We start from the raw sequence: 26,138 nt of genomic DNA, 5'->3' as shown, positions 1-26,138 counted from the left end.
TTCTAGTGTCTCCTCAGCTGTGTACCCAAATAATGTACAACACTTTTGTCATTCATTTGCTAGCCTGGCTGCACATTAAATTATTATTACAAACCCCACCTATTTTTTTTCTCTTTAAATTAGGAATTATTTAAATTAAAAAGAATGTTCAAGGTAGTCAGTTCCACAAATACACAGGCTTGATGAGAAAAAAAAAATTTCATCTTCTCCAAAGTTTTATGCAGTTCTATACTACCCTTTCTCTTTCTTCTTGTACTTCTGATTTTTTTTTCCTCTTTCATTTTTTCCTCTTTCAAATTGCAGTTGCTTATTTGACCAGCAGAACTTCTCTGTGTTTGTCAAATGGCATTAGGTTATGCCTTTGCCATGGATTCATAACAAAGGTTAGCACACGGTTGTGCAACACAAAGGGCAGACCATGGGTGGCAGTGTCTTTGTTAGCAAGGCAGTCATATGACAGGTAAATCGTTTATCTTGATAGCTGCTACATGATGCAGCAGTGGGTTTTGATGTCCACATGCTGAAGCCTGAACAAAGACCTGTGAAGTGAATGGAAAATGCAGGTGTTTAGTTTTATACTGGAAAAAAACCCCAAACCAACAACAACCAAAAAAACCCCAAACAAAAGCAAAACCAACAAGAACAACTACAAGAACAACAAAACAATAACAACAACAACAAACAAACCAAAACAAAACAACCAGCAAAACAAACAAACAAGAACAACAACAACAACAAAACCCACCAAATAAAACCCCACACCAAAACACTACCTCTTGCATGAAGATCCATGCCAAAATCCTGCAGAAATGCCTCACAATTCTGTCCAGCTGCATAAGAGCAGCGGTTTGGGTGCTTCAGTGAACCAAAGACATGTCTGCTTTGCATGTGACATCTGTTTTAGTCTCATGGCACTAAGTTGGAGTGCCGGTTAAAATAGAATACACTGACAGGCAGATATTGGGAAGGATCCCAGTCTAGCCTGGTCACAGTTGAACTTAGTATCCAGTTAATTCCATCTACCAGTCCTGGAAAATGGAACATATTATTTCATACACTCTTTTGCCAAATAATTCCCACTAGTAAAACTAGAGGCTCTGTAGGCCTCAGCTTGGGGGTGTTTCTTTTGTGAAGTAGCCGAGTTGCGTTTCCTCTTTCTCATGTTTGAACTAAAACCTTAAATTTTGTATTTTTGCATGAAAACACATGTTTTCAGAGATCTCTTTCTGCATTTATTTTTAATTAAAAGGTATGATTATTAATTAGAAGAGTCAGAGGAAGGAGCAGGATGAAGGGGATCTCTCAGCCCAAACAAATTCCCTCATTCACGTTTTTTTGCCGCTCTGTTTATTTGCATGTGGTTTTTCACGCTTTTTTTAAAACCCTCTGAGTCCCATCTGGCAAGCAGCACAAAGCGTCTCTTCCCAAAACTCCCACTCTAGGAATGCTGTGTGATGCCAAAGCACAGGATGTGTTAATGTGAAGGCCAGAGCTAGCCTGCTCTGCTGTCAGTTCATCCCCTGCCAAGCCTTGCTCTCCACAGCACAGGCACAGGCAGTGCAGAAAAGTCAACAGACACAGCTCAGATCAGTAGTCAAAGCCTTGAGAGCTATCCAAATGGCCCAAGCGCTCATCCAAGTGACCAGGCGTTTGAACAGATCCGCAGTAGTGCTCATGAACCTGCTCCAACAGCTTGCTGTATGTTTTGTAGGCTTCAGAGCTTTCCCTTCCCACAATTTCCCTTCCTGCTGCCCTTTTGCTGGAGCTGCTGCCTACTCCTGTTTGTTCCCTGTGCAGCCTGGGTTCTCCCCTGCTCCCACTGGGTGACCTCTCTCTGTGTGCCTCAGCTTGCTGTGCTTCCCATTCTGTTGGCGTTGGAGCTGCCTCCTGCATTTTTGCAGGCTGTGTGAACTTGAACAACTAACATATTCTGGCATCAAGCAGTGCTGTAGCCTGTTGGTGTATTTATACAAGCCTGAGAATTTGCTATGAGATCCCGTAAAAGGAATGGCTGAAGAAAAGATCTGCTTTTAGATTAATGGTTTGGCATCTTTTTTTTTCTTCCACGCACAAGTCCTGTCTAGCCTTCAGGGCAGGCAGAAGGTTTGTCACTAGTAGGGTTTTAAATAGAATAATCTGAGCCATATTAATGTCTGTAAGATAAAGTCTGGATATCATTGTATCTAAGTCTGTGTAGTAATTTTTTTCCTACATTGGAACTGAAGTGCCTCTAAATGGCCACCCTTCATTTGAGTTGCTTTAGATTGACCAACAGAAGAGGATAAAATATGGAAACGGAGTTAAATTGCTGTTTACTACAGGCCTATTAGTGAAAATAACCTGTATTTCTCTCAGTATTTTAATAAATACTGAGAAAATTACTATGAATCTCACCACAGTTAAGAATAGTTTTAAAATAGCTGTGTGCTTGCAATTAATTTTGTAAATATTTATGTCTATTTATGTGATTATGAAGATATCAATATTATCAAAAAGTGACGTATGCAGAATGCTCCTCTATTTTATCCATTTTCCTTTCTAGATATTAAACCAGAAAAAGAGACAAAGAACCAGAATCTAAAACTCTGTAACTAGCTAATTATTATTAACAATTAGTAACTAGCAATCATTTTTATTTGATAATACAGCAAAAAATTGTGTGGAAGTCTTTCAGCTGAACATTTCAGAGGGTCTGCACTTTTAGAAACTATGATAATAGGACAGAAGTATAGAAATACTTCTTGGTAGCAAACCTGTAGCAAACGTTATTCAAAGGCTGGAATATTGAATGACCCTTTCTAGAAACAATATATAAAGTATGATCTCAAAAATTGTTTACTGACTAAAAAATTACTTAAAAGCATAGTCTTGGATATAGATGGATATAAAACTTTGTAAGAACTCTTGTAGAAAGTAATACTTGCATGTTCTAATATTTTGATATTTTTACTATTTTTAATATTTTCACTATTTTTAATATTTTCACTCAAGATTGGACTTTTGAAAAACCAATTTCTTTCTGAAAGATGGTGTTGTTCCCCACTCTGTGCTCCGTCACTTGGATTGCCCTACTGGTTTCTTGCCCCTGCTGAAAGGCTATGTCCCATCTCCAAGGGCTGTTTTCAGAAATTAGGAACACTGGAGAACAAGGACAATCTCATCAAATGACCTATCCTTTAATTGTGACCCCTGCTCACACAAATTAGGTCAGCTGGAATATCCCTAAAAACAAGTCAATTCTAATCATCTTACAACACTGTTCTTTAAATCTACAGAATATATTAGTGTGCAAATTATTATAAGTTTAGGGCAGCTGAGATTTGCTTACTAGAAAGATCTGCCAAAGATTATTCACTTTCTCTTTCCTAAAATAAGCAATGTGGATAGAAATCAATATAGTCTACAGACTAGATGGAAAATCATACCAGTTCATGTATCTGTGCTATATACATAAATTTTTAGGAGGGAGGATATGCAATTCGTGTAAGCAGATGCAATGGGAAAATGAATAAATATTACGTTAGTTAGAAACATATGTGAAAACAAAAGGGAGAAGGGTTCCATGAGAAGGAAAACAGTTAAGTGATTAAGTCATCCATGTGGTTTGCTATACCTCCTTTTTAAAATTCTTCTGTCTTTACATTATTAGCAAAACCTATTGAAAATGAAATATTTCAGAGCAGAATATTATGTTGAATGATTTGAAAAGGAAGAGAGCTGGGGTATGAAACAGGCCTGAAGGAACGAGGAATATGACAAGCCTGAGCTGAACTGGCTCAATAAAGTACTAGGAACTCACAGAGGGAAACAAAACACAGAAAAGCTATGAAAATTGAGGGGTCTCCATTTTGAAGGCAAAATTTGGATACATAAATTAAAGGTAGAGAGTGAAAAAGTTGGTAAGAAGGCTTTTAGGCAGGATAAATACAGTCAGAAAGAAAATGAAACCCTTACTGCCTTTTTTGGAGGTATCCTAGATCTACCCTTGGGCTGAGACTGAGAGAAAAAGATGAGAATTTTTTTATGTATTGTAAGAGATTAAGGAATAGATTTAAGAGTATTCATTTGGTCAGTGAAGCAAAAAATGAAAAGTGAAGTGTGAGCTGGGTCCACAGGACAAAAAAAAAAAGTGCAGAATGAGAAATGCTGTTCATTCTTAGATGTTTCAGAAAGGCATGTAAGTTTGAGGAATGAGCACTTGGAGGGTTACAGACAGAAAGACAGGAATCATTAGGACAAAAGAGATTCCATGAGCCTTTGGCACCTTCTACAGCTACTATTAAGCCATTACTGTTTTTCCTGAGAATCACAAAGCTTTGGATCAGATGTTCTGGGAGAAGAGTCCAAGGAATGGTCAGGAGAATGGCTCCCTCCATTTATCAGGATAGATGAGGCGCACGAAGACAGCAATGTTGATTGATGACTTTTTATCGTGAGGTTGAAATTAGCATGAATGGGATGGATGAGAGATGAAAATTAGGAGCTGTGAGTGGATTGGAGGACTTACAACATCCTCCATGTAGACCCCTGAAGAGGACAGCACCATTATCTGCTTAGGAAAAAGAAGGCAGAACTGAATAGAAAGGGTTTTTGCACACTGTAACAAACTTCAACCATTTTAAAAGCCAAAATTATGAAAAAGATACTACTTCTGGGGGTTTCACCTTCTCTTCCTACTTTTTACAGCTGTCTCTGAAACAGGAATATGGACTGCGCTAGTTAAACATGTTGGAATGCCCACTTTTTCAAATTTTTTTCCTGCACTTTCAAGTTTGAACTTCCCTGAGTATTTTTCCCCCTTTATACAGATTGCCTTTAGCAGATTTCTCATGCTTTAACTTAAATATTTAAGTTAAAAAGCACTTGCAGTAGTTCTCACTTGTCACAATGGGGTTTATATATTTTCACACAATCCAAACTGCCTATGTAGATCAAAGCCAAGAGTGGATATAGAGCACTGGAACAGAACTTCACACCTCATCTACTTTTAAAATGTTGTTTCCTTCACACGAGTAGAAAGAGAAGTACTTTACCATTTCTGTCTCTAAAATCCACATGCTAAAGAACTAGGCTATCTATGCCATAAAGAAGAAAATACTTATTCATTATAAAATGCACTAGCTACAAAAAAAGCTTTAATGGGCAAAAATCACTGGTCTCTCAGATGCCTGGTGGTTATTACTATCCATATATTCAGAGATGTCACATGTTAAAAACTTGATTCGTGAAACAAAGATTGAATTTGTTTAAGTACTTTTACAGAGTAATAACAAGGAATGTCCGATTGAGCATAAGAGCTAAGTGAAAATCCTTTTATATCATGCTTAAAATATTCAGGAAAATGAGAAAATCCATGATTCTTTCTGGTGAAGACCAAACAGGCTTTATCACAAGACCTGAGGGATGGTCTTGAGGGTTCTACCTGCAGTCTATGTGGCCAGTGACTGAGAAAGCTTCATCTTTACCTACTATCATTGTCAAATTAAAGTGGAAAATTTTCACAGTAGTCAACATAATATCAAGGATTGAAAAAAATAATGAAAAATATTTGTCAACTGACTATAAAAGCTTTAAACAAAAGCAATATAAGTATCATTGAATAAATTATTTCAAAATCATGTATATTAATTTCTCATTCAAAATCATATATCAAATATTTAGAGATAGCCATATATGTCTGTTAGGTGAGATACCACTGTAAAAAAGTTGAAAGTGAAGAGATTTTTATGATTTTTTTTGTAAAATTAACACATAAAGAATAGATTAAATACTGCATTTAGAGAACACCTTCATTCTCACTACTGAGGGTAAAGTGGGAAATCTTTTGGGGTTAATTTGCCATTTACAGATTATCTGCTTTTGTAGCTATGCAATTTTTCTCCATGCTCTTCAAGTTGATGTTTCCTTCTTAGACTCTGTCCCTGAAGTTGTATCTACTTGAATATTGAGAAACAGAAGAAAGTAATTGAGACTACGCAGTAGAAACAATAGATTGTGCCATGTGCAGTTCCTAGATCTGTAAAGTTATGATCAAAAATCACATATGTCTAGCAATATTAACATTATTAACATTAATGTTTGATTTTGAATATGTCCTGGCTACAGAATTTTACTCGGAGCATTCTTATGTTTTCATTCTAGTATTCTTTATAATGTTTCTGCCATGTATGCAAATGGAATTTAATGTTGTGCAGAGCATTCAACTCAAATGTCTTTTCCTCCACACTGAATCATGACTGCTTCTTCTTGGTTTACTTCTAAAGCATACATTTATTTTTAATCATTTTATTTAAAAGTCATGAGAGTCCTCCTTCTTGCTAGCTGTTGATTTCATTTACTTTGCTCTGTCACGAGCCTTCAGGGATTATTCTTTGTCCTTGCATTCCTGAGAGTGGAATTTGCTGGGGTCTGGTAAACATGCATTTCATAAAAGCACTAGGAAGGGAGAGCTGGGTCAGCAGGCTAATCCCAGCTGCCAGCACATTTAACATACCACAGAGAAGTAAGAGTCAACAGCAGTGGGATGGGAAGAGCAAAACAGACCTTCAGCTGAGATTTCCCATCTCTCATGTGTCCCTTTAATATTATATCAGGGAGTTGCTTGCACATGGATATATTTCCGACAACTGTCTACACCTGACCCTGTGTCACAGATGATGCGATCATTATTGTATCTCCTCTGAGAACTGTGGAATACTTTTGAGTGACTAAAGTGCTTTAGGATCTAATGCTGAATCTGGATAGGATTGGATTCAAACAGGGCTGTGTACATACCCCCCTGTGAGGGAAGAGTTGGAGGGTTTCAATTAATGTATGTCTGGTTATCTCCACTGCTACACGGCTCCTGATAATTTCATATGCAGAAATCACATCACACTTTGTCCATTTTAAAATTCAACTGAGAGACAGACTGTTTCCAACTAAGGAGTATTAAACCAACTGGTAGGAGAGGCTGATAGAGCACAGGGCTGTGCTGCCATCCAAGCAACCTTAAAGTGCTGAGAGGATGAGCCAACAGGAACCTGGTGAAGCTCGTTCAGCAAGTCTGAGTGCAAGTCCTACACCTGGAGATGAGAAACCCTAGAAGGCAGCATATGCAGGGGGACACTCAGCTTTGCAGAGTGGCTGAGGGGATCCTGGTGGACACCGTGTGGGACAGCAGAGCAGACCTGCTGCCAAAGTGAAATGTGTCCTGGGGTACATTCAGAGGAGCATTGCCAGCAGATCAAGGGAGATGATCCTGTCCCTCTGCTCATCCCCAGTGAGGTCTCACCTGGAATGCTGTGTCCAGTTCTGGACTCCTCAAGAGAGATGTGGAGCTTCTGGAGAGAGCCAAGTGGAGGGCCACCAAGGTGATGAAAGGACAGAAGCCTCTTTCCTAGGAGGAAAGGCTAGGAGTGCTGTGAATGTTTAACCTGAGAAACAGAAAGTTCGGGGGAATCTCATCAAAGCATTTACATACTTGTCCAGGTTTAGAGCAAATTTGGGGAAGAATCCCCCAAAGGAGCTCCGGTGGGAAAAGCAGATCCAATCAGCCCCTCCCCCCAACTGGTCCGGGAGGAAAAAATACCTCCTTGGAGAAACGTGGAAAAAAACTGTTTCTTAAATAATAAAACCAAAACAATATCAAACAATGAGAGCCCTTGCCACCTAAAGGAGATGACAAACTGAGAAAACCCCGGGTTGCAGCTCAGCTCACTCAGTCTCTGATCAGTCCCTCAGTGCTGGAATTGTCGCAGGCCAGGCCCGGCCCAGTGGGCCACAGCTGCAGCTGCCGGTGCTCCCCTGGGCAGTTTCAAGAGGTCCAAAGAAAAAGGAAATAAAAAAACAGTCCAGGGAACTTCTTTGCCTCAGCTAGCTAAAAACTAACTAAAAAGCAAAAGAAGAGCTCTCTGGCCCACTGTCTGTTCATCCACAGACAACACAGTCCAGGAGCAGGAATGTGGAGGAGGAGTGCAGTGTCTGAAAACAAACTGTGCGCTTCTTGTCTCTCCCCCTTCACTCTCTGGAACACTCTTAAAGGTGCAAAACTTATTATTCAACATAAACAGAATGAGACGACTGGGGATAAAAGCATCATATAGTCAACCCAGGGAGGCTGCCAAGACAACAGAGCCAGGCTCTTTCCAGTTGTGCTCAGTGACAGAACCAGAGACAATGGGCAGAATCTGAAACATGGGAGACTTCAGCTGAACATCAACACTAAATCACTGTGAAGGTGACTGAACACTGGCACAGGTCGCCCAGAGAAGTGGGGAAGGTGGAGTTTTCATCCTTGGAGATATTCAGCAGCTGTCTGGAAACAATTCTGAGCATCCAACTCTAGATGCTCCGTTTGAGCATGGGAATTAGCTCTCTAGAGCTAATTCCAACTCAGAATTTCTGTAACTCTGTGATTCTGCAACTCCGTGATTCTGTGAGTGTGAACTTTCTGCACTTATTTCAAAATCAATGAACCAGAGAGATCTTAGTATAATCATTGAACTGTTATGAGCAGAATTAATTTCCTGTGTTCTCTGGGAGAAACCATATTGCTCTAATTTTAGCACTAATCTTCACACAATATGTTAGAGTGCCCTGGTACTGTAGGATCATCTATGAAAGGTTTAATGGTGCTCACAAATATGTTTTTCATCACTGTTCTATTGCACCAGTTCCAAAATATTCTTTCACTGAGTATCATAGTACAGTTTTCTTGCTACCTACTACCTTTACTTCCTGCCATTCCTAAAATCCTTTCTCCCACTTTATTTGTTTTTACTTCGTTTAAATTAGATTCACAAGGTTGAAGATATTTTTTCCTGCATTTACGTTAGCAGAAGCAATAGATAGTGCTTATTTTCTTATCGTTGCTTTTAATACCTGTTCACATACCACTTCGTCCTAATGTTCAAGTCAGTGGGGTTGGGAAAAAACAAGGTTTTGTGGGGACTATCTTTCAAGTGTTTTAAACTGTGCAGACTTAAGATGTCTCTTCTACCCAGGACAGTGACTCTAGGTTACAATACCATCTGTAAAATTAAAATAATAATCTGTTATTGGTCCTCATTGAAACTTTGTAAAGCTTTCAGAATTTTGTAGGGAGAAGAACACATTAGGTATCTTTACTGGACTCCTCTTCAGAAAGGGGCATTTCTTTGTAATCCTCTGATTAGCAAGTTTTCAGATATCCAGTGCAGTTCAGACTACTTCTCCAATACAGGACATTGGAATTGCAAATAATGCATTAATATATGCTCTAATTTCTTGTGCAGAAATGACAAGGATGCAAAATATTGCAAACTTTGCACACAGCTACCATTAATTCATCAGTAAAAACAGCGGAATCAAAAATATTAGGCCACAACCGTTAGTGCTCTCTCATGAGAATGACCTGCGAGGCCAAGCCTTCTCCTTGGTTTTTTTTGGTTTTTTTTTCTATATTTCTTTTTTATTAAACACAAAGAAGTTTGATTTTCCTTGACTCATCCAAATATTTTTCATACTTCAGGGTAGGATGAACATTCATATTCTGTTTTCCTGTGTAACTTACATTGTTCTATGTGATGGTGTAACTGAAGTGTATTATAACTTGCACACACAAAGTACAACAGTCTTTTGGTTGTGGGTTTCTCCTTAGCTTTGGCATTTCTTGACATTTGAGTAGCTCACCATGTAAATTCAATACTATATGAACACAGTTTTTTTGGTATTTAAGTTCTTGAAGCTTTTTCTATTCTTTCAGGAAAACATATATATGAGAGAAAGAGAAAATTGTAGGGGATACATAAGATATTAATGGACTTTAAATCATTTCAATTTGTAGATAATGTCATTCATTTCATTTTCAAGGTAGGTGTCAGGGCAGTCCATAAACTCAGTTGTTCTTGTTCAACACTGCCAGAACAAAACAATCTTGAACCTTTTAAACATAACCAACAACAAACCTCTTTCATCTCCATTTTTCAACTTATATATTAAAATATCAGCCACGTTAAAAGTACCACCTCAATCAGCATTAGCCTATTTATTGCCAGATAGATTTGAGGTAATGCTGCTTCAGTTCAATAATGATGATTACTGTTCACCATCATTAGATTCAGTTGATATGTTGGGAGACAGCACCTCATCAAATACAATTTTTAAGGCCTGTCTTTCCAAACATGCCTAATATACAAAGTATCACAGAACTGCCACTACTTCAAATGGAGGGCAAAAATCAACTGCCTCAAAAATTTAGCAGAAAGGACAAATATTTGCCATATGCAGTTAGATTGCTGCTCTTGCACTGCCTGTTCCATAAATTTCATGTGATATTAGGTGATAGGTAAAATGTTCTGTTGCGGAATATGTCACGGAAAAATTCACACTAAATATTCTAAAGTTGTCCTCGAGGCACAAAGAGAGTAAACCTAAGGGTTGATTCATGTTTTGGTGGGAAGTGAACTCCCAAAAAAGAGTAAAGGTTTCAAATGTCATGTCAGTGAGCATCCTCCCAAATAACTGCCACATGTATGAAGAAAGGATGTGGTGTAGACAGTGTCTTTCAGACCACCCATCACTTCTGCTTTTCCTCTGCTTCCTCAGCCTCAGCCAATGCTGTGCACACTGGGCTCAGAGGAAGGACACAAAACCTGGGACAGAAGGAAAACAGTTCTTCCCATACAGCTTGCTTTGTTCTTCCAAGCACAAGGCAAGGCAACAAACACCCATTTAATCCTTTACATGTTTGCAAAGCATTACATTCAGGAAAGCTTTCATAAATAATACCTCCCCAATGACTAATTATAAACACTATTACACAAATGTGAGCAGCTAAATCTGTTTTCCAAGGTTACAGAGGCAGCATGTTTTCTAACGTGAGTGCTTTGCTCCAAATCTGATGGATACTATAGAGAAAACAGTAATGATATGTGATTCTGTGCAACAGACACTCAACAAGCAAGACCTGGTTGCCATGTTCTCTGCTCATGTAACTTCAGAGTGGCTGCAGGGAAGAGTGGTGAAGGAAAGACGTACACCACATGCATTTTTGACTGAACAAAAACTCACAGAGGGTCTAACCAAACATTTGCACATTTGCAACACTATAACTGCAGCTTTGTTCCCTCTTATATTTTCTTAGGCAAAGACAGTTCATTAAATTCTGCAATTTATTTCCTTAGAAAAGGTTGTGGAGTTTTTTTGTTTTGCCTTTTTATGGTTTTTTGTTTGGTTGATTGGTTTATTGGCTGGGTTTTCTGTTTGGTTTTTGTGGGTTAGGTTTGGATTTTTATTCAAACGAATAGTTTTCATTGTCTTAAATCTCAAATAACTAAAAAGAAAAAAATTTAATTTTTCCAAGTGCTCACTTTTGGATGAAACCAAGCATGGAAAGTTGCCACCCTAGAAATGAGTGATCTGTTTTGAGTGTGTGAGTTTTACAGCCATACAAGTGCTCCGCTATGTTTACATGCCTACATTTCAAAGCACCGTATGCTTTATATAATGATTCACGGCAATATCATCATGCCAACAAATGGCATATTTTGTGTATTTATGTTCATTAAGTGGTAAGTCCAAGAGTGATTTAACTGTTGCTTCTAGCCCTGATCTCGCACAGCCCACGAGGAGAGGCAGAGTGACTCAGGGCTCTGCTTGCCTGTCTCTGCATGCAAACACCAGTCAGCTTTGCTGCCTTTCGCTTACAGCACTTTCCAATAAGTGCTAAAGAATTGCTTTTGGAGCTGGGGAAAGCTGACAGATCCCCTGTGAGATTAAGTGAGCACACTTGCCAGAACAGAAAGGAGAAAGAAAATTCGCTTGTTTAAGGCATGCATGCTTTGGCTTGCTGCTGTCAGAAGAGAGCTTCTATAGGTGTTAACAGTAGAAATGGGCTGTGATTTAAATAATTGCTTTTATATGCTTAGTAAAGGAAAGAGTAACCAGATGAAGTTCTGATCCATTTCTTTTTCCGGGCACTTAAACCCACCAATACAAAACTTCCCTAAGCTCCAAGAACTCCAAGCCCAAAATGAAATATGTTGACATTTTTTTGGAGTGAGTTGTGAAAGGTAGGTGAAAATTTAAATCCTTATGCCCATATATGGAAATTAGACCTATCATTCTCTTACTTACAGTCTGACTATGTCTTAAAGATGTATTCAGAAATATTAATTTCATTCTGGTTGTGGTATTCAGTCCTACTGTTGGCTTACTTGTCAAGGACAGGGATACATAAAAAAAATAATAAAACTAACAAAAACATTGTGGACTGACATGCCAATCTTTCTCTATTTCTGTACCAATAGAGGTACAGTTCTATCACCTTTTTAAAATCTGTCTGTAGATTCATTGGACGTGTAAACGCATTGAGAGAAACTTCAGCTATAGAAGGATTTCTCTGTGCATACATCTTAGTTTTCTGCTCAGACAATGGAAACAATTCTTTCTGAATTAATATCCATATGGAGTCAGAATTAGAATAATTCAAATCAATGAACTTACAAACAAACTTGGAAAAAAACCCCTATTTTCTTTGCAGAAATTCTTCATTAAACACTATTGAGTGGAAGTTGTTGCCCAGGGTGCAGTAATAAGAAAGGAGAACACTGAAAAGCCTGTGAAGAATGCCTGTGGTATTTATGTAATGTTTATTGTAACTCTGTCTCTTCTTGCTTTTCAAAGACATAATTGCTGAAGAGGAGGCTCCTGGAGGAGGTTGTCCTTCTGGCACTTTCAACTACTAATTAGACGTCCCTTCTTACTAGAGTCTAACTTATTAATTAAATTAGTCCTGATGTTTTGAGCAACTTTTCTGTGGTTCTGAATGAAAGGTTGAAAAGAGTTCATTGAGGTTATTATTTCTCAAGGTTTAAGACAAGATCTGTGTCTTCTTGTGACTGGAAGCCAGCATCCAAAGCTGTTTAAATCTGGGGCTTGTCCGTAGGCCCCAGGCAGACTGAGGTAAATCCATTAAATAAGAAGCAACACCTTTTTTAATAAGTAATTTTATGTAAGCTAAACCATAGGTGTTCTTAAATAACCGAGAATGATTTAATGTGCTGTAGGTGTTTGCTGATTCACAAGTCTGGGATTAGGCATATCACAAGTGGGCTGTTGGTGAGGCTGTTCATTATGTTTATGATGTCTTTCAGGGCACCATGGATGATTAGGAGCTATGATGTAGGTGGGCAAAGGTTATGTGCAAGCAGTGACAAATCTGACCTGTTCTGCATGGTCATAGAACACAAAACAAATACATTTAAATTCCTCCATTTGCCTTTGTATGGTAGAGACCAAATGTAGCTCTATACAGGGAGGCAGAGTGAGCAAATCACTGTGCAAGGAGGCAGCTAATTGCTGAACTTGATTGCAACTGCTAATCAGAGTCACAGGGAAAAAAAGTGTTGGGAATTAATTAGGCAAGGACCTTCAGAACAGCAGCAGGAAGCCTCCAAGTGACCTTTATTTACAGTCAGTTAAACAGAAGTGTGACTAAAAATGCCAAGCAGCAAATCAGATTATTAATATTGATTGCTTAAAGAAAATGAATAATTTAGGAGCAGTTAGAATAAATATGCAGTGACAGAGATGAAAGAGCACAATGTACTGCCTTTCCAACATTCATCTATCATGCAGTGGAGCCCCTTTACACAGAAATGGAGAATTTCCACCATCACAAAACATAATTAGTTTCATGACCCAGCATGATTGCTGTATTGGTGCTACAAGAAGTGTTTCTTTATTATTATTATTTTCCCAGGGCAGCAAGATGTGGAGGGAGACACAGGTCTGCTCAACAGTAGCTTTGCTCTTGGAACTTTTCAAAGAGATCAATTTCAAGAACCATGGGAATAACTTTTAGTTCTTTATCAAAAAATAGCAGAATTGTGGTATGTAATTTATTCAGACATACTGACAGAGTGACCATTTTGAACAAAGCTTTAAAGTGTCTATAAAAATCTCCCAGTCCTAAATTCCATCTCCTGTTTATCTACACTCTGGGCGTTTTTTCTCAATGATTTTTAGAGTGATTATTTTTAGTCTATCCTCAATTTTCCCTTGTTTTAGTCTTATACCCTAATATATTGGCCTGATATGTTGCAGGAACATAGGAATAGATATTTTGTTTATTTCCAGTGGGGTGTTGTACAGTGGTTTTTTTTTTAATTTATAAATTTGAATAATAATAATAATAATAATATCATAAAATATAATAATAAAGTCAAAATATTATTATAGTATTGAAAATACAAGGCAACAATAAAATATCTGCATGTATATTCACCTAATCAATCCCATTTTTCATAATCTCACCTGAAAAGGTAACTGGGCAGCACTACTCCTGCATGTCTTATCATATCTTTTTATCTCAACTATTTCTCTCATCTTCTCTCATCTTATTTTCTCTTTTTTTATTTTTTTTTTCCCTAGGAAAGGAGACAAAGGTATATTTAACTGGGAGAAGCAGACCACAAAAATATAAGACAAAATTGTTTCCCATCATTTTGCTTCTACTCTGTCCAATGACTTTCAGAACTGAAATTGAGAAGAAAGAGATGACTGTGGAAATTTTCGTTTTCCTTTGAGAAAAAAAGACTACAGAATAAATTTTAAAAGGATGGTGCCTGGATTAATTGGGCAATATGATGGCTATATTCCCACCTTTACTGTTAATGGTCTCCGAGGTGGCGGCACACTGCCTGTCGTGCTGCTCTGTTGGCTGTGCTTTGCTGTATTATATTCATATAAATTAACATAAGGGTGTGATGGCAGCACCAATCTGATGACTATGGCTCAGACCTTCATGATCATATGTGCCCTCATGCAGAGGAAATACATACATGGCCCAGACAAAAAGGGTCGGCACATGTTTTATGTGTGCAACATAACCTTGTAACATAGATCCACGGGGCAAAATTGTACTTCAGGCAACATTTGGATGAATCAGAGAAAACAAAGATTTTAAACACAGTTCTGCTCCTTTCACCCCACAACTGGCTGTCAAAGGCTGCCAAATGTGAATGCACAACACAATCTCTGCAGAAAGGAAACCTATTCACAAACCCCTATACATTCAGTGCTGTGTAAGCACTGCTTTCTTACACACATTTGGCTTGTTAAATGTGGGAAGGTGTACTGTGCAATAAGGCAAGTAGGAGTACACTGAAATCAGTGATATGAGGAGCCATAAATATTTTAGTTTTCATTTTCCCTACTGCCAGGAAAATAATTACTTATAGATGAAACAATGAGTTTACATCTCAGAGAATTGTTTTTATTTCAGATGACTTTTAATATTTGCATTAAAGTGACAGCTTTGAGTCCCCAAAAATCACAGAAACTGATTCATATTCTTGCTTTGGATACTCCTCAGTGAAACTGAGTGATGATAGCAGCAGATTAATAATGCAAGTTAAGAAACAATGAACAAGGAAGCCATGGTCTCAGTATGAATATAAATATATTCCAGCTTTCTAAGACCTTACTCATGTGAGTTAGGCCCATTGATTTCAATGAAACTATTCAGATGTACAACTACTCACATTTTGAACATTAATATGACAACAGACTACATTCACAGTGTGGTGAAAGAATGAAGTGCTAAAATTCCTCTTGTCTGTGTAGCTTTAATTAAGTCCCTTAGCACGGAAGATACTCCTCATTAACAAACCAGTTTTCTTCATTATCCCATGCACCATAGAAACATTCACAACATATGAGGAACAGACAAGGATAACACTAATGCATGAATAACATTAGATCTGGCATCGAGAACTAGTCTTTGCATATGAAATAGGACTCATTTAAATGCAATTTTTAAAATTAATGCCAATAAAATTTTAGCTCATATGACAAAATGAATTTTAGTTTGTATGTGAACTTTAGCTTATATAGTGAATTACATCCTCCTCTTAAGAAGAAAATAAATCTGGCAAATGGATACTATTGAAAAATGAGTTACTTTAAGACATACATAGCCTGGCTTACATCCACCAGATCCATGCCATCTCTGTGAGCCTCCTAGTCTCTTGATGTCACAGAAAAATGTGAACAGAAAGAGAGCAGATTAAATGAGTTTCACTTTTATGTTAGGCATGCAAAGATGCTGGGTGACCTCTTATTCTTTCAAAGCCATCTCATTATAAAATCCACTGTGAAGTTTGGGGAAAAGAAAAAATAAAAATTGACAGCTCAGCTCCAGCTTGGGAGCAGCACAGGATGGGGATAGCAGGCACCCTGCTGCTCTGGGCTGAGTGGCACTGGCAGCATGGTGTGGGCAGCCAGGCATGGCCCTTGCCCACACAATGTGATACCTGGCTCCTTTTCAGTCCATGCTGTTCATCTCTTGCTTCCATGAATGCTGTAATTATACTGGTTGCCACTTAAAAGTCAGTGTTTGCCAAGACCTGTCACTGAGCAGCTTCTGAAGCACCAGAGCTTTGCAGGGAACAACTGTGTGGTACCTGTTGACAAATGCTGGCTTTTAAATGGGGCCCACTGTAAAGGAAGCCCTCTCAACCTTCTCTAACTACACCAGTGAGAAGTAAATTATTTGTTTTTTCACATATCTTTCTGTACAGCCTTCCCCTAGTGAGTGAAATGTCTGTAACTTGATAGAAGTTCAGGATCTTCTTGAGAAATGCAGCCTCTGAAAGGTCTTTTTGCTGAATAAAACATTATTATTCAGGGGATATGCCTTATTTCTTCTCTGCAAACTCATTCTTGTAGATTTTAAATCAATCTGTAACAATTTTATTTTTTTGTAATATACAACTTCTATTCAAAGAAAATGACAGGAAGAAGACACATTTAATAAAGTGCAAGCTAAGAAGCTTAATCACATTAGATATCACATAATTTTTTTATTGAGGTGTGTTAAAATTATAGCAGTAGTTGAAAGATGGGTTATTGGTGGTTTGTAAGTGATGGGAGCACTTATACAAAAATGAGCTGCTGTTTGCTCTCACATCATGCCAAGACTTTTCACTCTCCCTCCCAAAAGAGGTTGTTCTACTTTTCATTGTGCCACACAGTAATGTCAAGTTATTAAAGCATCACTTGATACAATGGAATACATATTTTAAAAAAGAAATCTCAACAACGCAAATATACCTTTTTTTGGTGAAAAAAAAAAAAAAAAAGAAAAAAGAGACAAGCTCTTTTAATAGAAAAAATCTCTGTTTAACAGGCCAGTGTGTTGCACTCAGTAATGGATGGGGCAGAGGCAGACACTGGCTGAAGCAAGTGGCACAGAGAATCTTCTGCCTGTTCTGAAACTTCTTCTGTTCCTGTGCTTGCCATCACCCAAATGCTGTCACAGCACTCAGCCTACCACAATTGGGGGGGTGGAAAGTGTAAAAAAGGAAGGAGTGAAATGGGTGGGCTAAATTTAAGAATTTATACATGGAAGGACTGTCAGCTCCAAAATTATTCTTTCTCTCCATGGCTGTCACTCCCTCACTCCCTCACTGTTTAACTAATCAAATTGTGAAAGTACTTAAGCAAATGCCAAAACCCCATGATATTTGAAACATGTGTCTTGAAATAAAGCATGTGTTAAAGTGTTTTCTGAAACTGGAATAACAATAATGGAGCTTGGGGAATGTCAGCAATACTCATAAAGGAGTTTTACTTTACCATGGTGGAAGGCTGTCATCACTACAGCCCAGCCAGCTCTCTGCAAAGTTACCTTTCTTTTAAATTTACCTTGTAAGAAGCACTCAACACTGAGTGTTAAAAAGTCACTGGCAAATGTGGAAATGGATTCCAGACACCCTGATATCTGAGCATACTAATGCTAAAGCAAAAATGTTGATTATTTCAATGGAATTACACCTCAGAATAATTTCTCATATCCAAATAGTATTTGAAAAATCCTATCATATTTAGGATAATGGTCTAATACTGAATAATTCTGGGAATCCTTCATCTCATGAAATTTGTGCTATCACACAACATGTAGTGGATCAGAGTCTTTGTGAGCCAGATAAATGACAGAGAAGTAGAGCAGTGCATTTCTGTACGTGAGAGGCAGCCATAGCCCAGCAGACAATTTAATCTCATCCATTTTCTGAACCCAGCCTGCATTATTGCAACACTGACTGATGTCTCAGTGTAATAAAGTATCATCCTTAGAATGGTACATGTTTCTGTTTTATCCTTTTGTTTGTACACAGATTAAAGCATGTTCCCCATTGACTGTAACCTATAATTGAATCAAGGATTCTGTCACTGTCACAGACAGCAGGATTGGGGCTTGAGTGGTTTATGAGCATAAGCAACACAATCTGAAGATTAAACTTCATCTTTGATCTTGAGGCTGTGACCATGGATTTTCTGTTGGTAGCACATAGAAAGAAAAATAATAGAAAAAATCATGAATGAAAGACCTGGAGAGGAAAAGAGGTTAGCTGGGGATCAAAGACGTTTTTGTTTGGTGTGAAATTTTGATACAAACCAGTTAGTCAAAATAGTGGGAGATTTTTATTGGTCAATTTTTTTACATATATATATATACATATATATTTATATAAAGAATCTATTAAAATTCTTGGAGGGGAGATCACTAGATCCAAGTGGGTGAAATAAGCTACTTTCTTAGTCCTTTAAGCTTCTGAAGTCTCAGCACAATTTTGAATGAGGAAAAAAATAATTTTCCTGCTCTTTACATGCAAGTCACAGTTTTCTTATGTGTTCCAAAGTACTCATGGCCTCAAAGCACTACTGCACAGCTGCTGCTACATATGTTGCTGCTGAAAGCTAAAACTTGCTGAAATAATCATTCCCAATGTTTGAAGAGAACATGTTTTAGGCACGGCTTGATGCATCTTGTTTCTTCAGGGAGCCTGAAATCACAGCACAAAACAGCAGCGACATCAAAAATTCAGGGTTGATGTGGGCTTTTGTTGTCCCCCCTCTCATCCTCACTCTGGTCTCTGGCAGTGTGAAGGACTACAAAAAACTGCTTGCATCATAAAGCTTTATTTCAGAGTAAGTGATAGGACTGATGTTTGTACATAATTGTCCATGTTGGATATAAGAGCTGTAAATTTTTAATTTGTACATGGAAAAAGGACAATACAGGGAACACAGTGCAAAATTTTAAAAGAGAAAACAAAGGAAGAGGCAGTTTTCACTATTCCATTGTCACAGAATGAGAGACGCATTAAATATAAGCTCACAGGATCAATCATACATACAGGTAAGATCAAACAAACCATATGGTAACCCTGAGAGACAGATGTCCTTTCCAATTCTTTCACTCCATCAAGATAAATAGCTGCAGTTTGGTTACTCAACTGATGCAAATCAATAAAACTCTATTGAAACCTGCAGCAGTATTGGGACTTTTTTCTCCGTGAATCTGTTTCTCAAGTTCGGCCCACTAAAAATATTCAATGAAAGAGCAGTTTAATATGTTCTAAATTTGTTTCTACGCTCTTTTTTCTCCCTTGTACTTCAATACTGGCAGCTATGACAGACAGTGAGAAATGTTCAGAGAAAGAAATGGAGCATGGAAAATATTGCTATTTTAAACAGGGGGAAAAAAGACAAAAGAAACTTTAAAATATTGGAGGAGATGGGGTGAAAACATTGGTTCTAATGCATCTGAGGCCTTAATTTGTCACAAAGCTAGGAGTGGTAGAAAATTGTTGGTCATGTGTATGGACCTCACCAGAAGAGGGAAATGCCTGGATGCTTTTGCAAATTAAACCCTTCAGATTTTATGGCTGACTGTGGCATTCAGAAACTAACTTTAGTCAGGGAGGTTGGAAAATTCCCTGCAGAGCATGGTGTGTCTATCTGTCTGTGGTATTTTTACTGACACTTGTCTTTGGAAGAGATGCTGGAAGGTGCAATCCACACCTGTTCAAAGCCTGTGCAAGAACTTTGCAGCACACAAGGGCTGAAAGCGTGAGGTTTGTGTGGTGCTGAGGCTGCATGATGCTCCATTGCACAGAGCTGAATTTAATCCAAGGAGAAAAGGGCTTTACACTGTATAGCAAGTCTAGTCACAACATGCTATTGAGGAGGACAATAATAAGGACACAACATCTGGTGGAAAGAGGGACACAATTACTTGTCTTTTTTTCTCTTCCACAACAGCAGCTTTAATTCTCTTCTGACACAATTTTTAATTTCTGATGTTTCAATTTTAAGTCTTCAGTTAGGCAAACCCAAGGTGCGGCAATATAAATGGAACTAGTTCTAATTTAGCTCAGTGTGAACTCTTGATTGTTTTTGAATAAGCAATTGCAGCCACAGGGATGGTGAAATCAAATTGGAGTAGAAAGCCACCATCCAAAGACAGTGCCTCTTTACACCAAGAGAATCTGTTCAGCAGAAAGGCTTTTCCATACAGGCTGATGCAGAGCAGAGAAACCCTGCTCTGTGCGTTTGAACCAGAGCTGGGAAAATGAGCTAACAAATGTTGCTCATGAATATTCATAAACGTTTTCAAAGGAAGGAATTTATCCATGTTGACGTCTCATTTATGTTTGCATTCTGCCAAAGTGTAATCATGAACAACCCAGTACGCACACAATTTAAAGTAAATTTTAAATTAAAACAATGGCATCTATTAAAACCACAATTTTTCATTGAAACTGTGTTCATATAATCTTTCCTGACACATATAAAAATAAAGAGCACAAAATTAAGATTTTGCACAGAGTATCTTACTGGGAATTCTGACACCTGCAAAATGATGTCATGAGAACAATGATTCCCCTACTAGTCACTTGGAAAGGGCAAGGATGTTGGCTTATTTGGGGACATATTTCCACATTTATCTATAACTGTACTATGCAGACCAGATACTAGAGAGGTTTAGTTCCCAAAATCTCAGAAATAGTCCAGTTAAATTCCAGGTTATAGATCATCATAAATTATTTTATTTTATGTGGATAATAAGCGTTTCTCGGTTGAAGACTTTGAATTTGCAGATTTTTTGTGCAGTCGGCTTGTTCTTCTTCATACAGACTTCTTCTAAACATTTCCAGAATTTGGAAGAGCCTTAGCCTGTGCAAGTAACTCACACGACATTGTGCCTAAGTGCGCTGGAACCATCATTGTGTCCTTTCCTCCCCAAACAACTCCCAGTGTTCTGAGAATTTTTACTGAAGTCACAAATGTGGCTTTATTCAGGAGTGTGAAATCATCCCATGCCTGTCAGCAGCAGACTGACAAGGACTATTGTTGTGGTTGTGGCTCTGTGCAGGTTGAACATAATCTCTGCAAAGATTCGTTTGCCAGAACCTTTTCTTTAAATCCATACTCTCAGGACTATATAATGTGCCTACTATTTAAAGGCACCTCCATTCTGTAGCCTGCAGCTGGAATATGTACTGCAGGCTCATGCTTGCTGTCAGTCAAAGAAATGCTTTCAATTTTTCATAACAAGCTGTAAGTGTCTGCAAGTTTAAAAGAAAATAATAATAATAACAAGAAAAAAAAAGGAGACTGAGAGAGAAGTTATCTCAAGAAGCAAACTCCAATATATTCCAAGGTTAGTGCTGCATAATTAATGGCATTACCAAATGAAGCTGAAAGTGTAAAGTCTGCAAAAGGCTAATAACAAGGATTAGATATGCACTCTCATTTTCATTCATGTTCTTACAGTTTCTTGTGAGCCTAATTGAAGTCAGGAGGGTTTTTCCACATGACATTTTCAAATGTGGCTCTGATCAGTGGCAAACAGTGCATGTGCCCTATGGAAAAACCTCTTGCCTTGTATTGCTAGGGGAAAAAAATATAAAAGAAGTCTTGCTCTACTCTTTTTTGATTAAAGTTGCAGCCGGATGTGTTACATTAGAAAACTGGAAGAAGCATTTTCAGCTGGGACTGGTGCAACGGCCATATGCATTTTTTCTCTGTAGGATTGCATTCAGTAAGGTTTTATTAATGGAAACAGACACATGTTGCCAAAAAACTGTTAAAGATATCAAGTTTTCTTCAAAGTCTGTAAAACAATGGAATGTAGACAAATGCTGGAAAACACTTCTAAATGAATCCTTCTGGCATTAGATTATTCTGTGATAAAATTCACTTTAACAAGTAGGTCAGAGTACAGCTGCTAAAAGTAAGCAACCTGATGCAGTGGAGGCTATGGTTTTAAACACTATCAAAATTATTTTGGAATAATTGCCTTCCTGATGGCTGTAAAGGTTATTTATAGAACATACTTTAAAAAAAGAAGGAACCTGAATATCTCTAATCTCCTAGTAACCTTCTGCAGCAAATTGCAAAGCATTAGCTCTGTGTGCATTTCTGAATCCAGTTTTTAATTATAACTTTCCCATGTTTACATGAACTTTGGTTTGCTTTTCAAAAACCTCACAAACAATTCCTGCAGCTGACCTGTGTGTAGTGGTGAATTTCTCCATAAAGTGAGTATTGATGAGCTGAAAAGTTCAGTGAACAGGAAAATTCTGCTGCTTTTATTGCCAGTGTGACAGGTTACTTTATTACCATGCCTTTCACAGCAATTTAACAGTTACCCTGGTAACAGATTCAGTGAGGTAATGGGATCAGAGGCATTAGAGGAGAGGAAAGGCTAGCGACTAGAGAAAACCATCTGCTGGCTTATGTTCTCGGGGCTGTTTGCTCACTGCGAGCTTCTGACAATCATTGTACTTGGATGTAAATGAAGCAGGTTAAACCACAGGCCTGCCCTATTTAGCCGTACTCTGGTGATTTGTCTTTCTAATTCTATTGAAATAATAATCAGGATTTGTTTCTGATTAATTAACTAACCTTTTGGTAAAAAGATTAGATAACGAAATTGCTGCCTATTCAGAGATAATGAGATTTTTATTACTCTGTCAAAAGGAAAGGAAAAAAAGTACGTTTATGTGTCACCAGCCACCGTGTCAAGGGAGAAAAATAAAGATTTAAATCTTTATGTCAGACATTTATTTCCTCTACAGATTAGGTATAATATATTGTATTCTGTGGGTGCAAATAATCATATGTAAAACTTTTCAGAAGAGCTTTTAAAACACAAAATAAAACACTAAATATATTTAAACCATTGTGTATTTGTCATTAATTTGTTCCAAAAGAATTCTCCTTATGGAAAAGAAACACTTGATGATTCAGAAATCCACTGAACTATGTGGGTGTATTTATATAAGTGCAAAAATGTGAAGAAAGCAGTAAAATTTCAGTGTGAGCACTAAAGAGTGACATATGTAAGTAGACTGCTATTATATCTTGCCTGACAGAGTAGTTAGAGTAGAAAATGCTTTTACATATAGAAGATTTACCTGTGCGTTTTAAACACCATGCAGGATACTGGAAGCTTTTATAAGTAGCTAAGAAATATTAACAAATATTTCTTAGAGTCAAATACTCTCAGAGTCTCCTCATGCAAGGCTCCTTGGGAGTGCCCAGCTGCCTCCTTTGGTGAGTGACCCAGCCCTGCAGAAGGGCCCTGCCAGACCCTGGTGGATGGGCTGGGGCCCGAGCAGCGCCTGCCCACCAGCGCCTTGTGCTTCATCACGGTCACCCCGGCAAGGCACATGAAACACCTGAAAACTTGCACCTGGGACCACTGAGCCCGTGCAGCCGTGAGATACGTCAGCCACTGGTGTCACAGGTGTGAGGCCATCGGCCACCTGCTGCGCCAGGGGTGTCCAGGCAAATCCTGGTGACAGAAACACGAGTGCGCAGCATTTGCTGTGGCTTACCCGCCGCAAGAAGAGCTTTGTGCTCTGCTGACTGTCAAGACATTAACTGTGATTTGTTAATTAATATATCTCTACAAACATTTGTGATGAGAGCATTTGCTGTCGTGTACAAAGCAAGAGGAAATATAGGACACAGCAGAGCATTTTGTTTCAATGGAGTTAATGAATGCACTCTCAGATTTGAGGTGACACTTACATTGGTGGCTTTTGGTGTGCTTCATTACTTTTACTTTTACGTGTTAACATGAAAGGCTTTCATATGCTGAAAGTCCCTGCTTTTCCCCAGTGGTGTATATAGCTGAAAGCCAGCCAGAAGAGTGACCCAGTTAGAGAAAATGTCTTTGGTAAAGAGATCTGATGCTGAGCATTTTCCTCCCTGTTTCCTTAGGGGCACCTCATAGTTTCCAGTTGCCGATTACCAAGTGTGGCCAGAATTTCTCCCTTTCTGCCCCGGCTTTCCAGTGTTGCAGCCATGACAAAGGATGCTTTCTTCTACCAACAGAAAATTTTCTCCTTTTTTGCTGTCATTCAAAAATTCTTACTGCAGGTGTTTGATCCCTAATAGCCAAATCAAAAGGCAAGCAAGGCTTTTGGCTCTGTAACAGTTGTAAAGCTCTGCTCTCCTACTCTGCTTCCCCTCTAGCCATGTAAAATTTAGATTTAGCTTCAGTAATTATCATTCAAATTAGCAAAATATTATAAGAGTATCTTAGCTAAAGAGAATAACTACAGTTTTCCTTTTCCCAGACAATGACATCTGCAGCTCCACAGTTTCATGAAATGTCTATACTTAACAAAAACATTACTTCATTTTCATGGTATTTCTTTTGTGCCTGGGAGCAACCCTGTAATTGTTCACTTCAATTACAACATTACTATTTTATACCAAAACCCATTTTATCTGCATGCCAGCTTTTTATTTGTTTTACCAACTATATCTATTTCCATTACTGCAAGGCTGATGGTTTGTCTCAAGAGGAAATCAAATCCATTAATTCAGAAATTTCAAGCACGGCTGCCTCTGCCATAAGCAGCATTTCTTATGCTAATAGCAAATGTGCTGAGACTGAAAAGAACTGACACAGCTCTGTTTTTTATCATAACTTAAGCATTTATGTAAAAAGGCAAATCCAATAGTACTAGGAAACCATAAGCGTTATTATATATAATTCACTTTACTGAGAACTGCACACAGCCTGGTTTGTGCAACTATGTGTTAAATCATGCTGTTTGTGGTTTTAACTCACTTGACATTTGAGGTCTGCTTTTGATCTTGGGTACCTCAATGAAAATCTGCCATTGTTCATCTAGCAACAATGCAATTATTTCAGATTTATCACAGACAAATGGAGATCTGGATATGTTCAGCTTGCTTATTGTATTTCATTTCACAATCACAATATGCTAAACTAGCTTTGGACTCTGTATTTACAAGTACAGAAAATGCATTATGGAAGTAGGACATATTTTTTCCCAGCCACAAAAAATAGAAATTTCAAAGCTAATTTAGGTATTTCCAGGAAGCTATATCCTTCCAACGCCATACAGAAATAAATGCATCCCCCACTTCCCACTGCCTCCTCATTTAATGCACTAAGTCCTGTTGTATCACATGGGCTGTGTTCAATTAGATAGCTTAACAAGATAAACTCTGACTTTGACCCAGAAAAAAGCAAACCAGATTGCTGCTGAATTCTGCGTAAGCTCTTCCAGGCTTTGTGACCTGTTTATGTCAATGAAAAATGCAAGAGATCCTTATCGTGAGGGCCAAATTAGTTTCTGAGGGTTTGGGATTTTCTTAATATATACGTGTGCGCAGACAGAATGTACAAGAAAACTGTGCCATTCTTGCCCTTCGTTTTTGCAGCAAAACCCTTTAGTGCTGTAAATCAGATCTCATTGGGAGATCTTATACACTGGCCGCCGATAAGCTGTTGAGAAGTAGACAGGGCTTTTAGGAATTGCTGAACCATGAAGCTGACCTGCTTAGTGTTTTGTTGTAGGCTATTAAATCCAGGATTGGTGTTTTAAGATGATTCTGCTTTCTTCTTCCTTTGGCCTGGTTAAGCAACTCTACCCCCACCTCATTATTTAGCTGATTAAAATAAAAACTAAAATGAGAAACCTGCTGTTTGAAAATCCTTCCTTCACCCATCAAATTAAAGAGAGTGACTTATGTTGATGCAGTTTCTGGCCTTAGAAATTTGACATAAATTTTGCAACTGAGAAAAGATTCACTAACTTTGTCCTCCACTCAGCTTTGGTAGCAGGGGATTGACATTCTTTTCTCCAAAAACAAGTACTACATTTTTGTAAACATGTGTTATTTGGTTGTCTCATTGTAAATGGATCCCAGTTGGGTAATATGACTTCTTCCCACTAGCATATTGACAATTATGCATGAAAAGACCAAGCACAAAGGACTATATTTCAGCTAGAATGCTTTCATTTCCCAATTTTTTCAAATGTTTTGCAGTGTACCTG

The sequence above is a fragment of the Ammospiza caudacuta genome, chromosome Z (genome assembly GCF_027887145.1).
Source record: "Ammospiza caudacuta isolate bAmmCau1 chromosome Z, bAmmCau1.pri, whole genome shotgun sequence".
NCBI classification, from domain to species: domain Eukaryota; kingdom Metazoa; phylum Chordata; class Aves; order Passeriformes; family Passerellidae; genus Ammospiza; species Ammospiza caudacuta.
The sequence above is the reverse complement of the archived record's forward strand: the minus strand, read 5'-3'. Positions refer to the sequence as shown.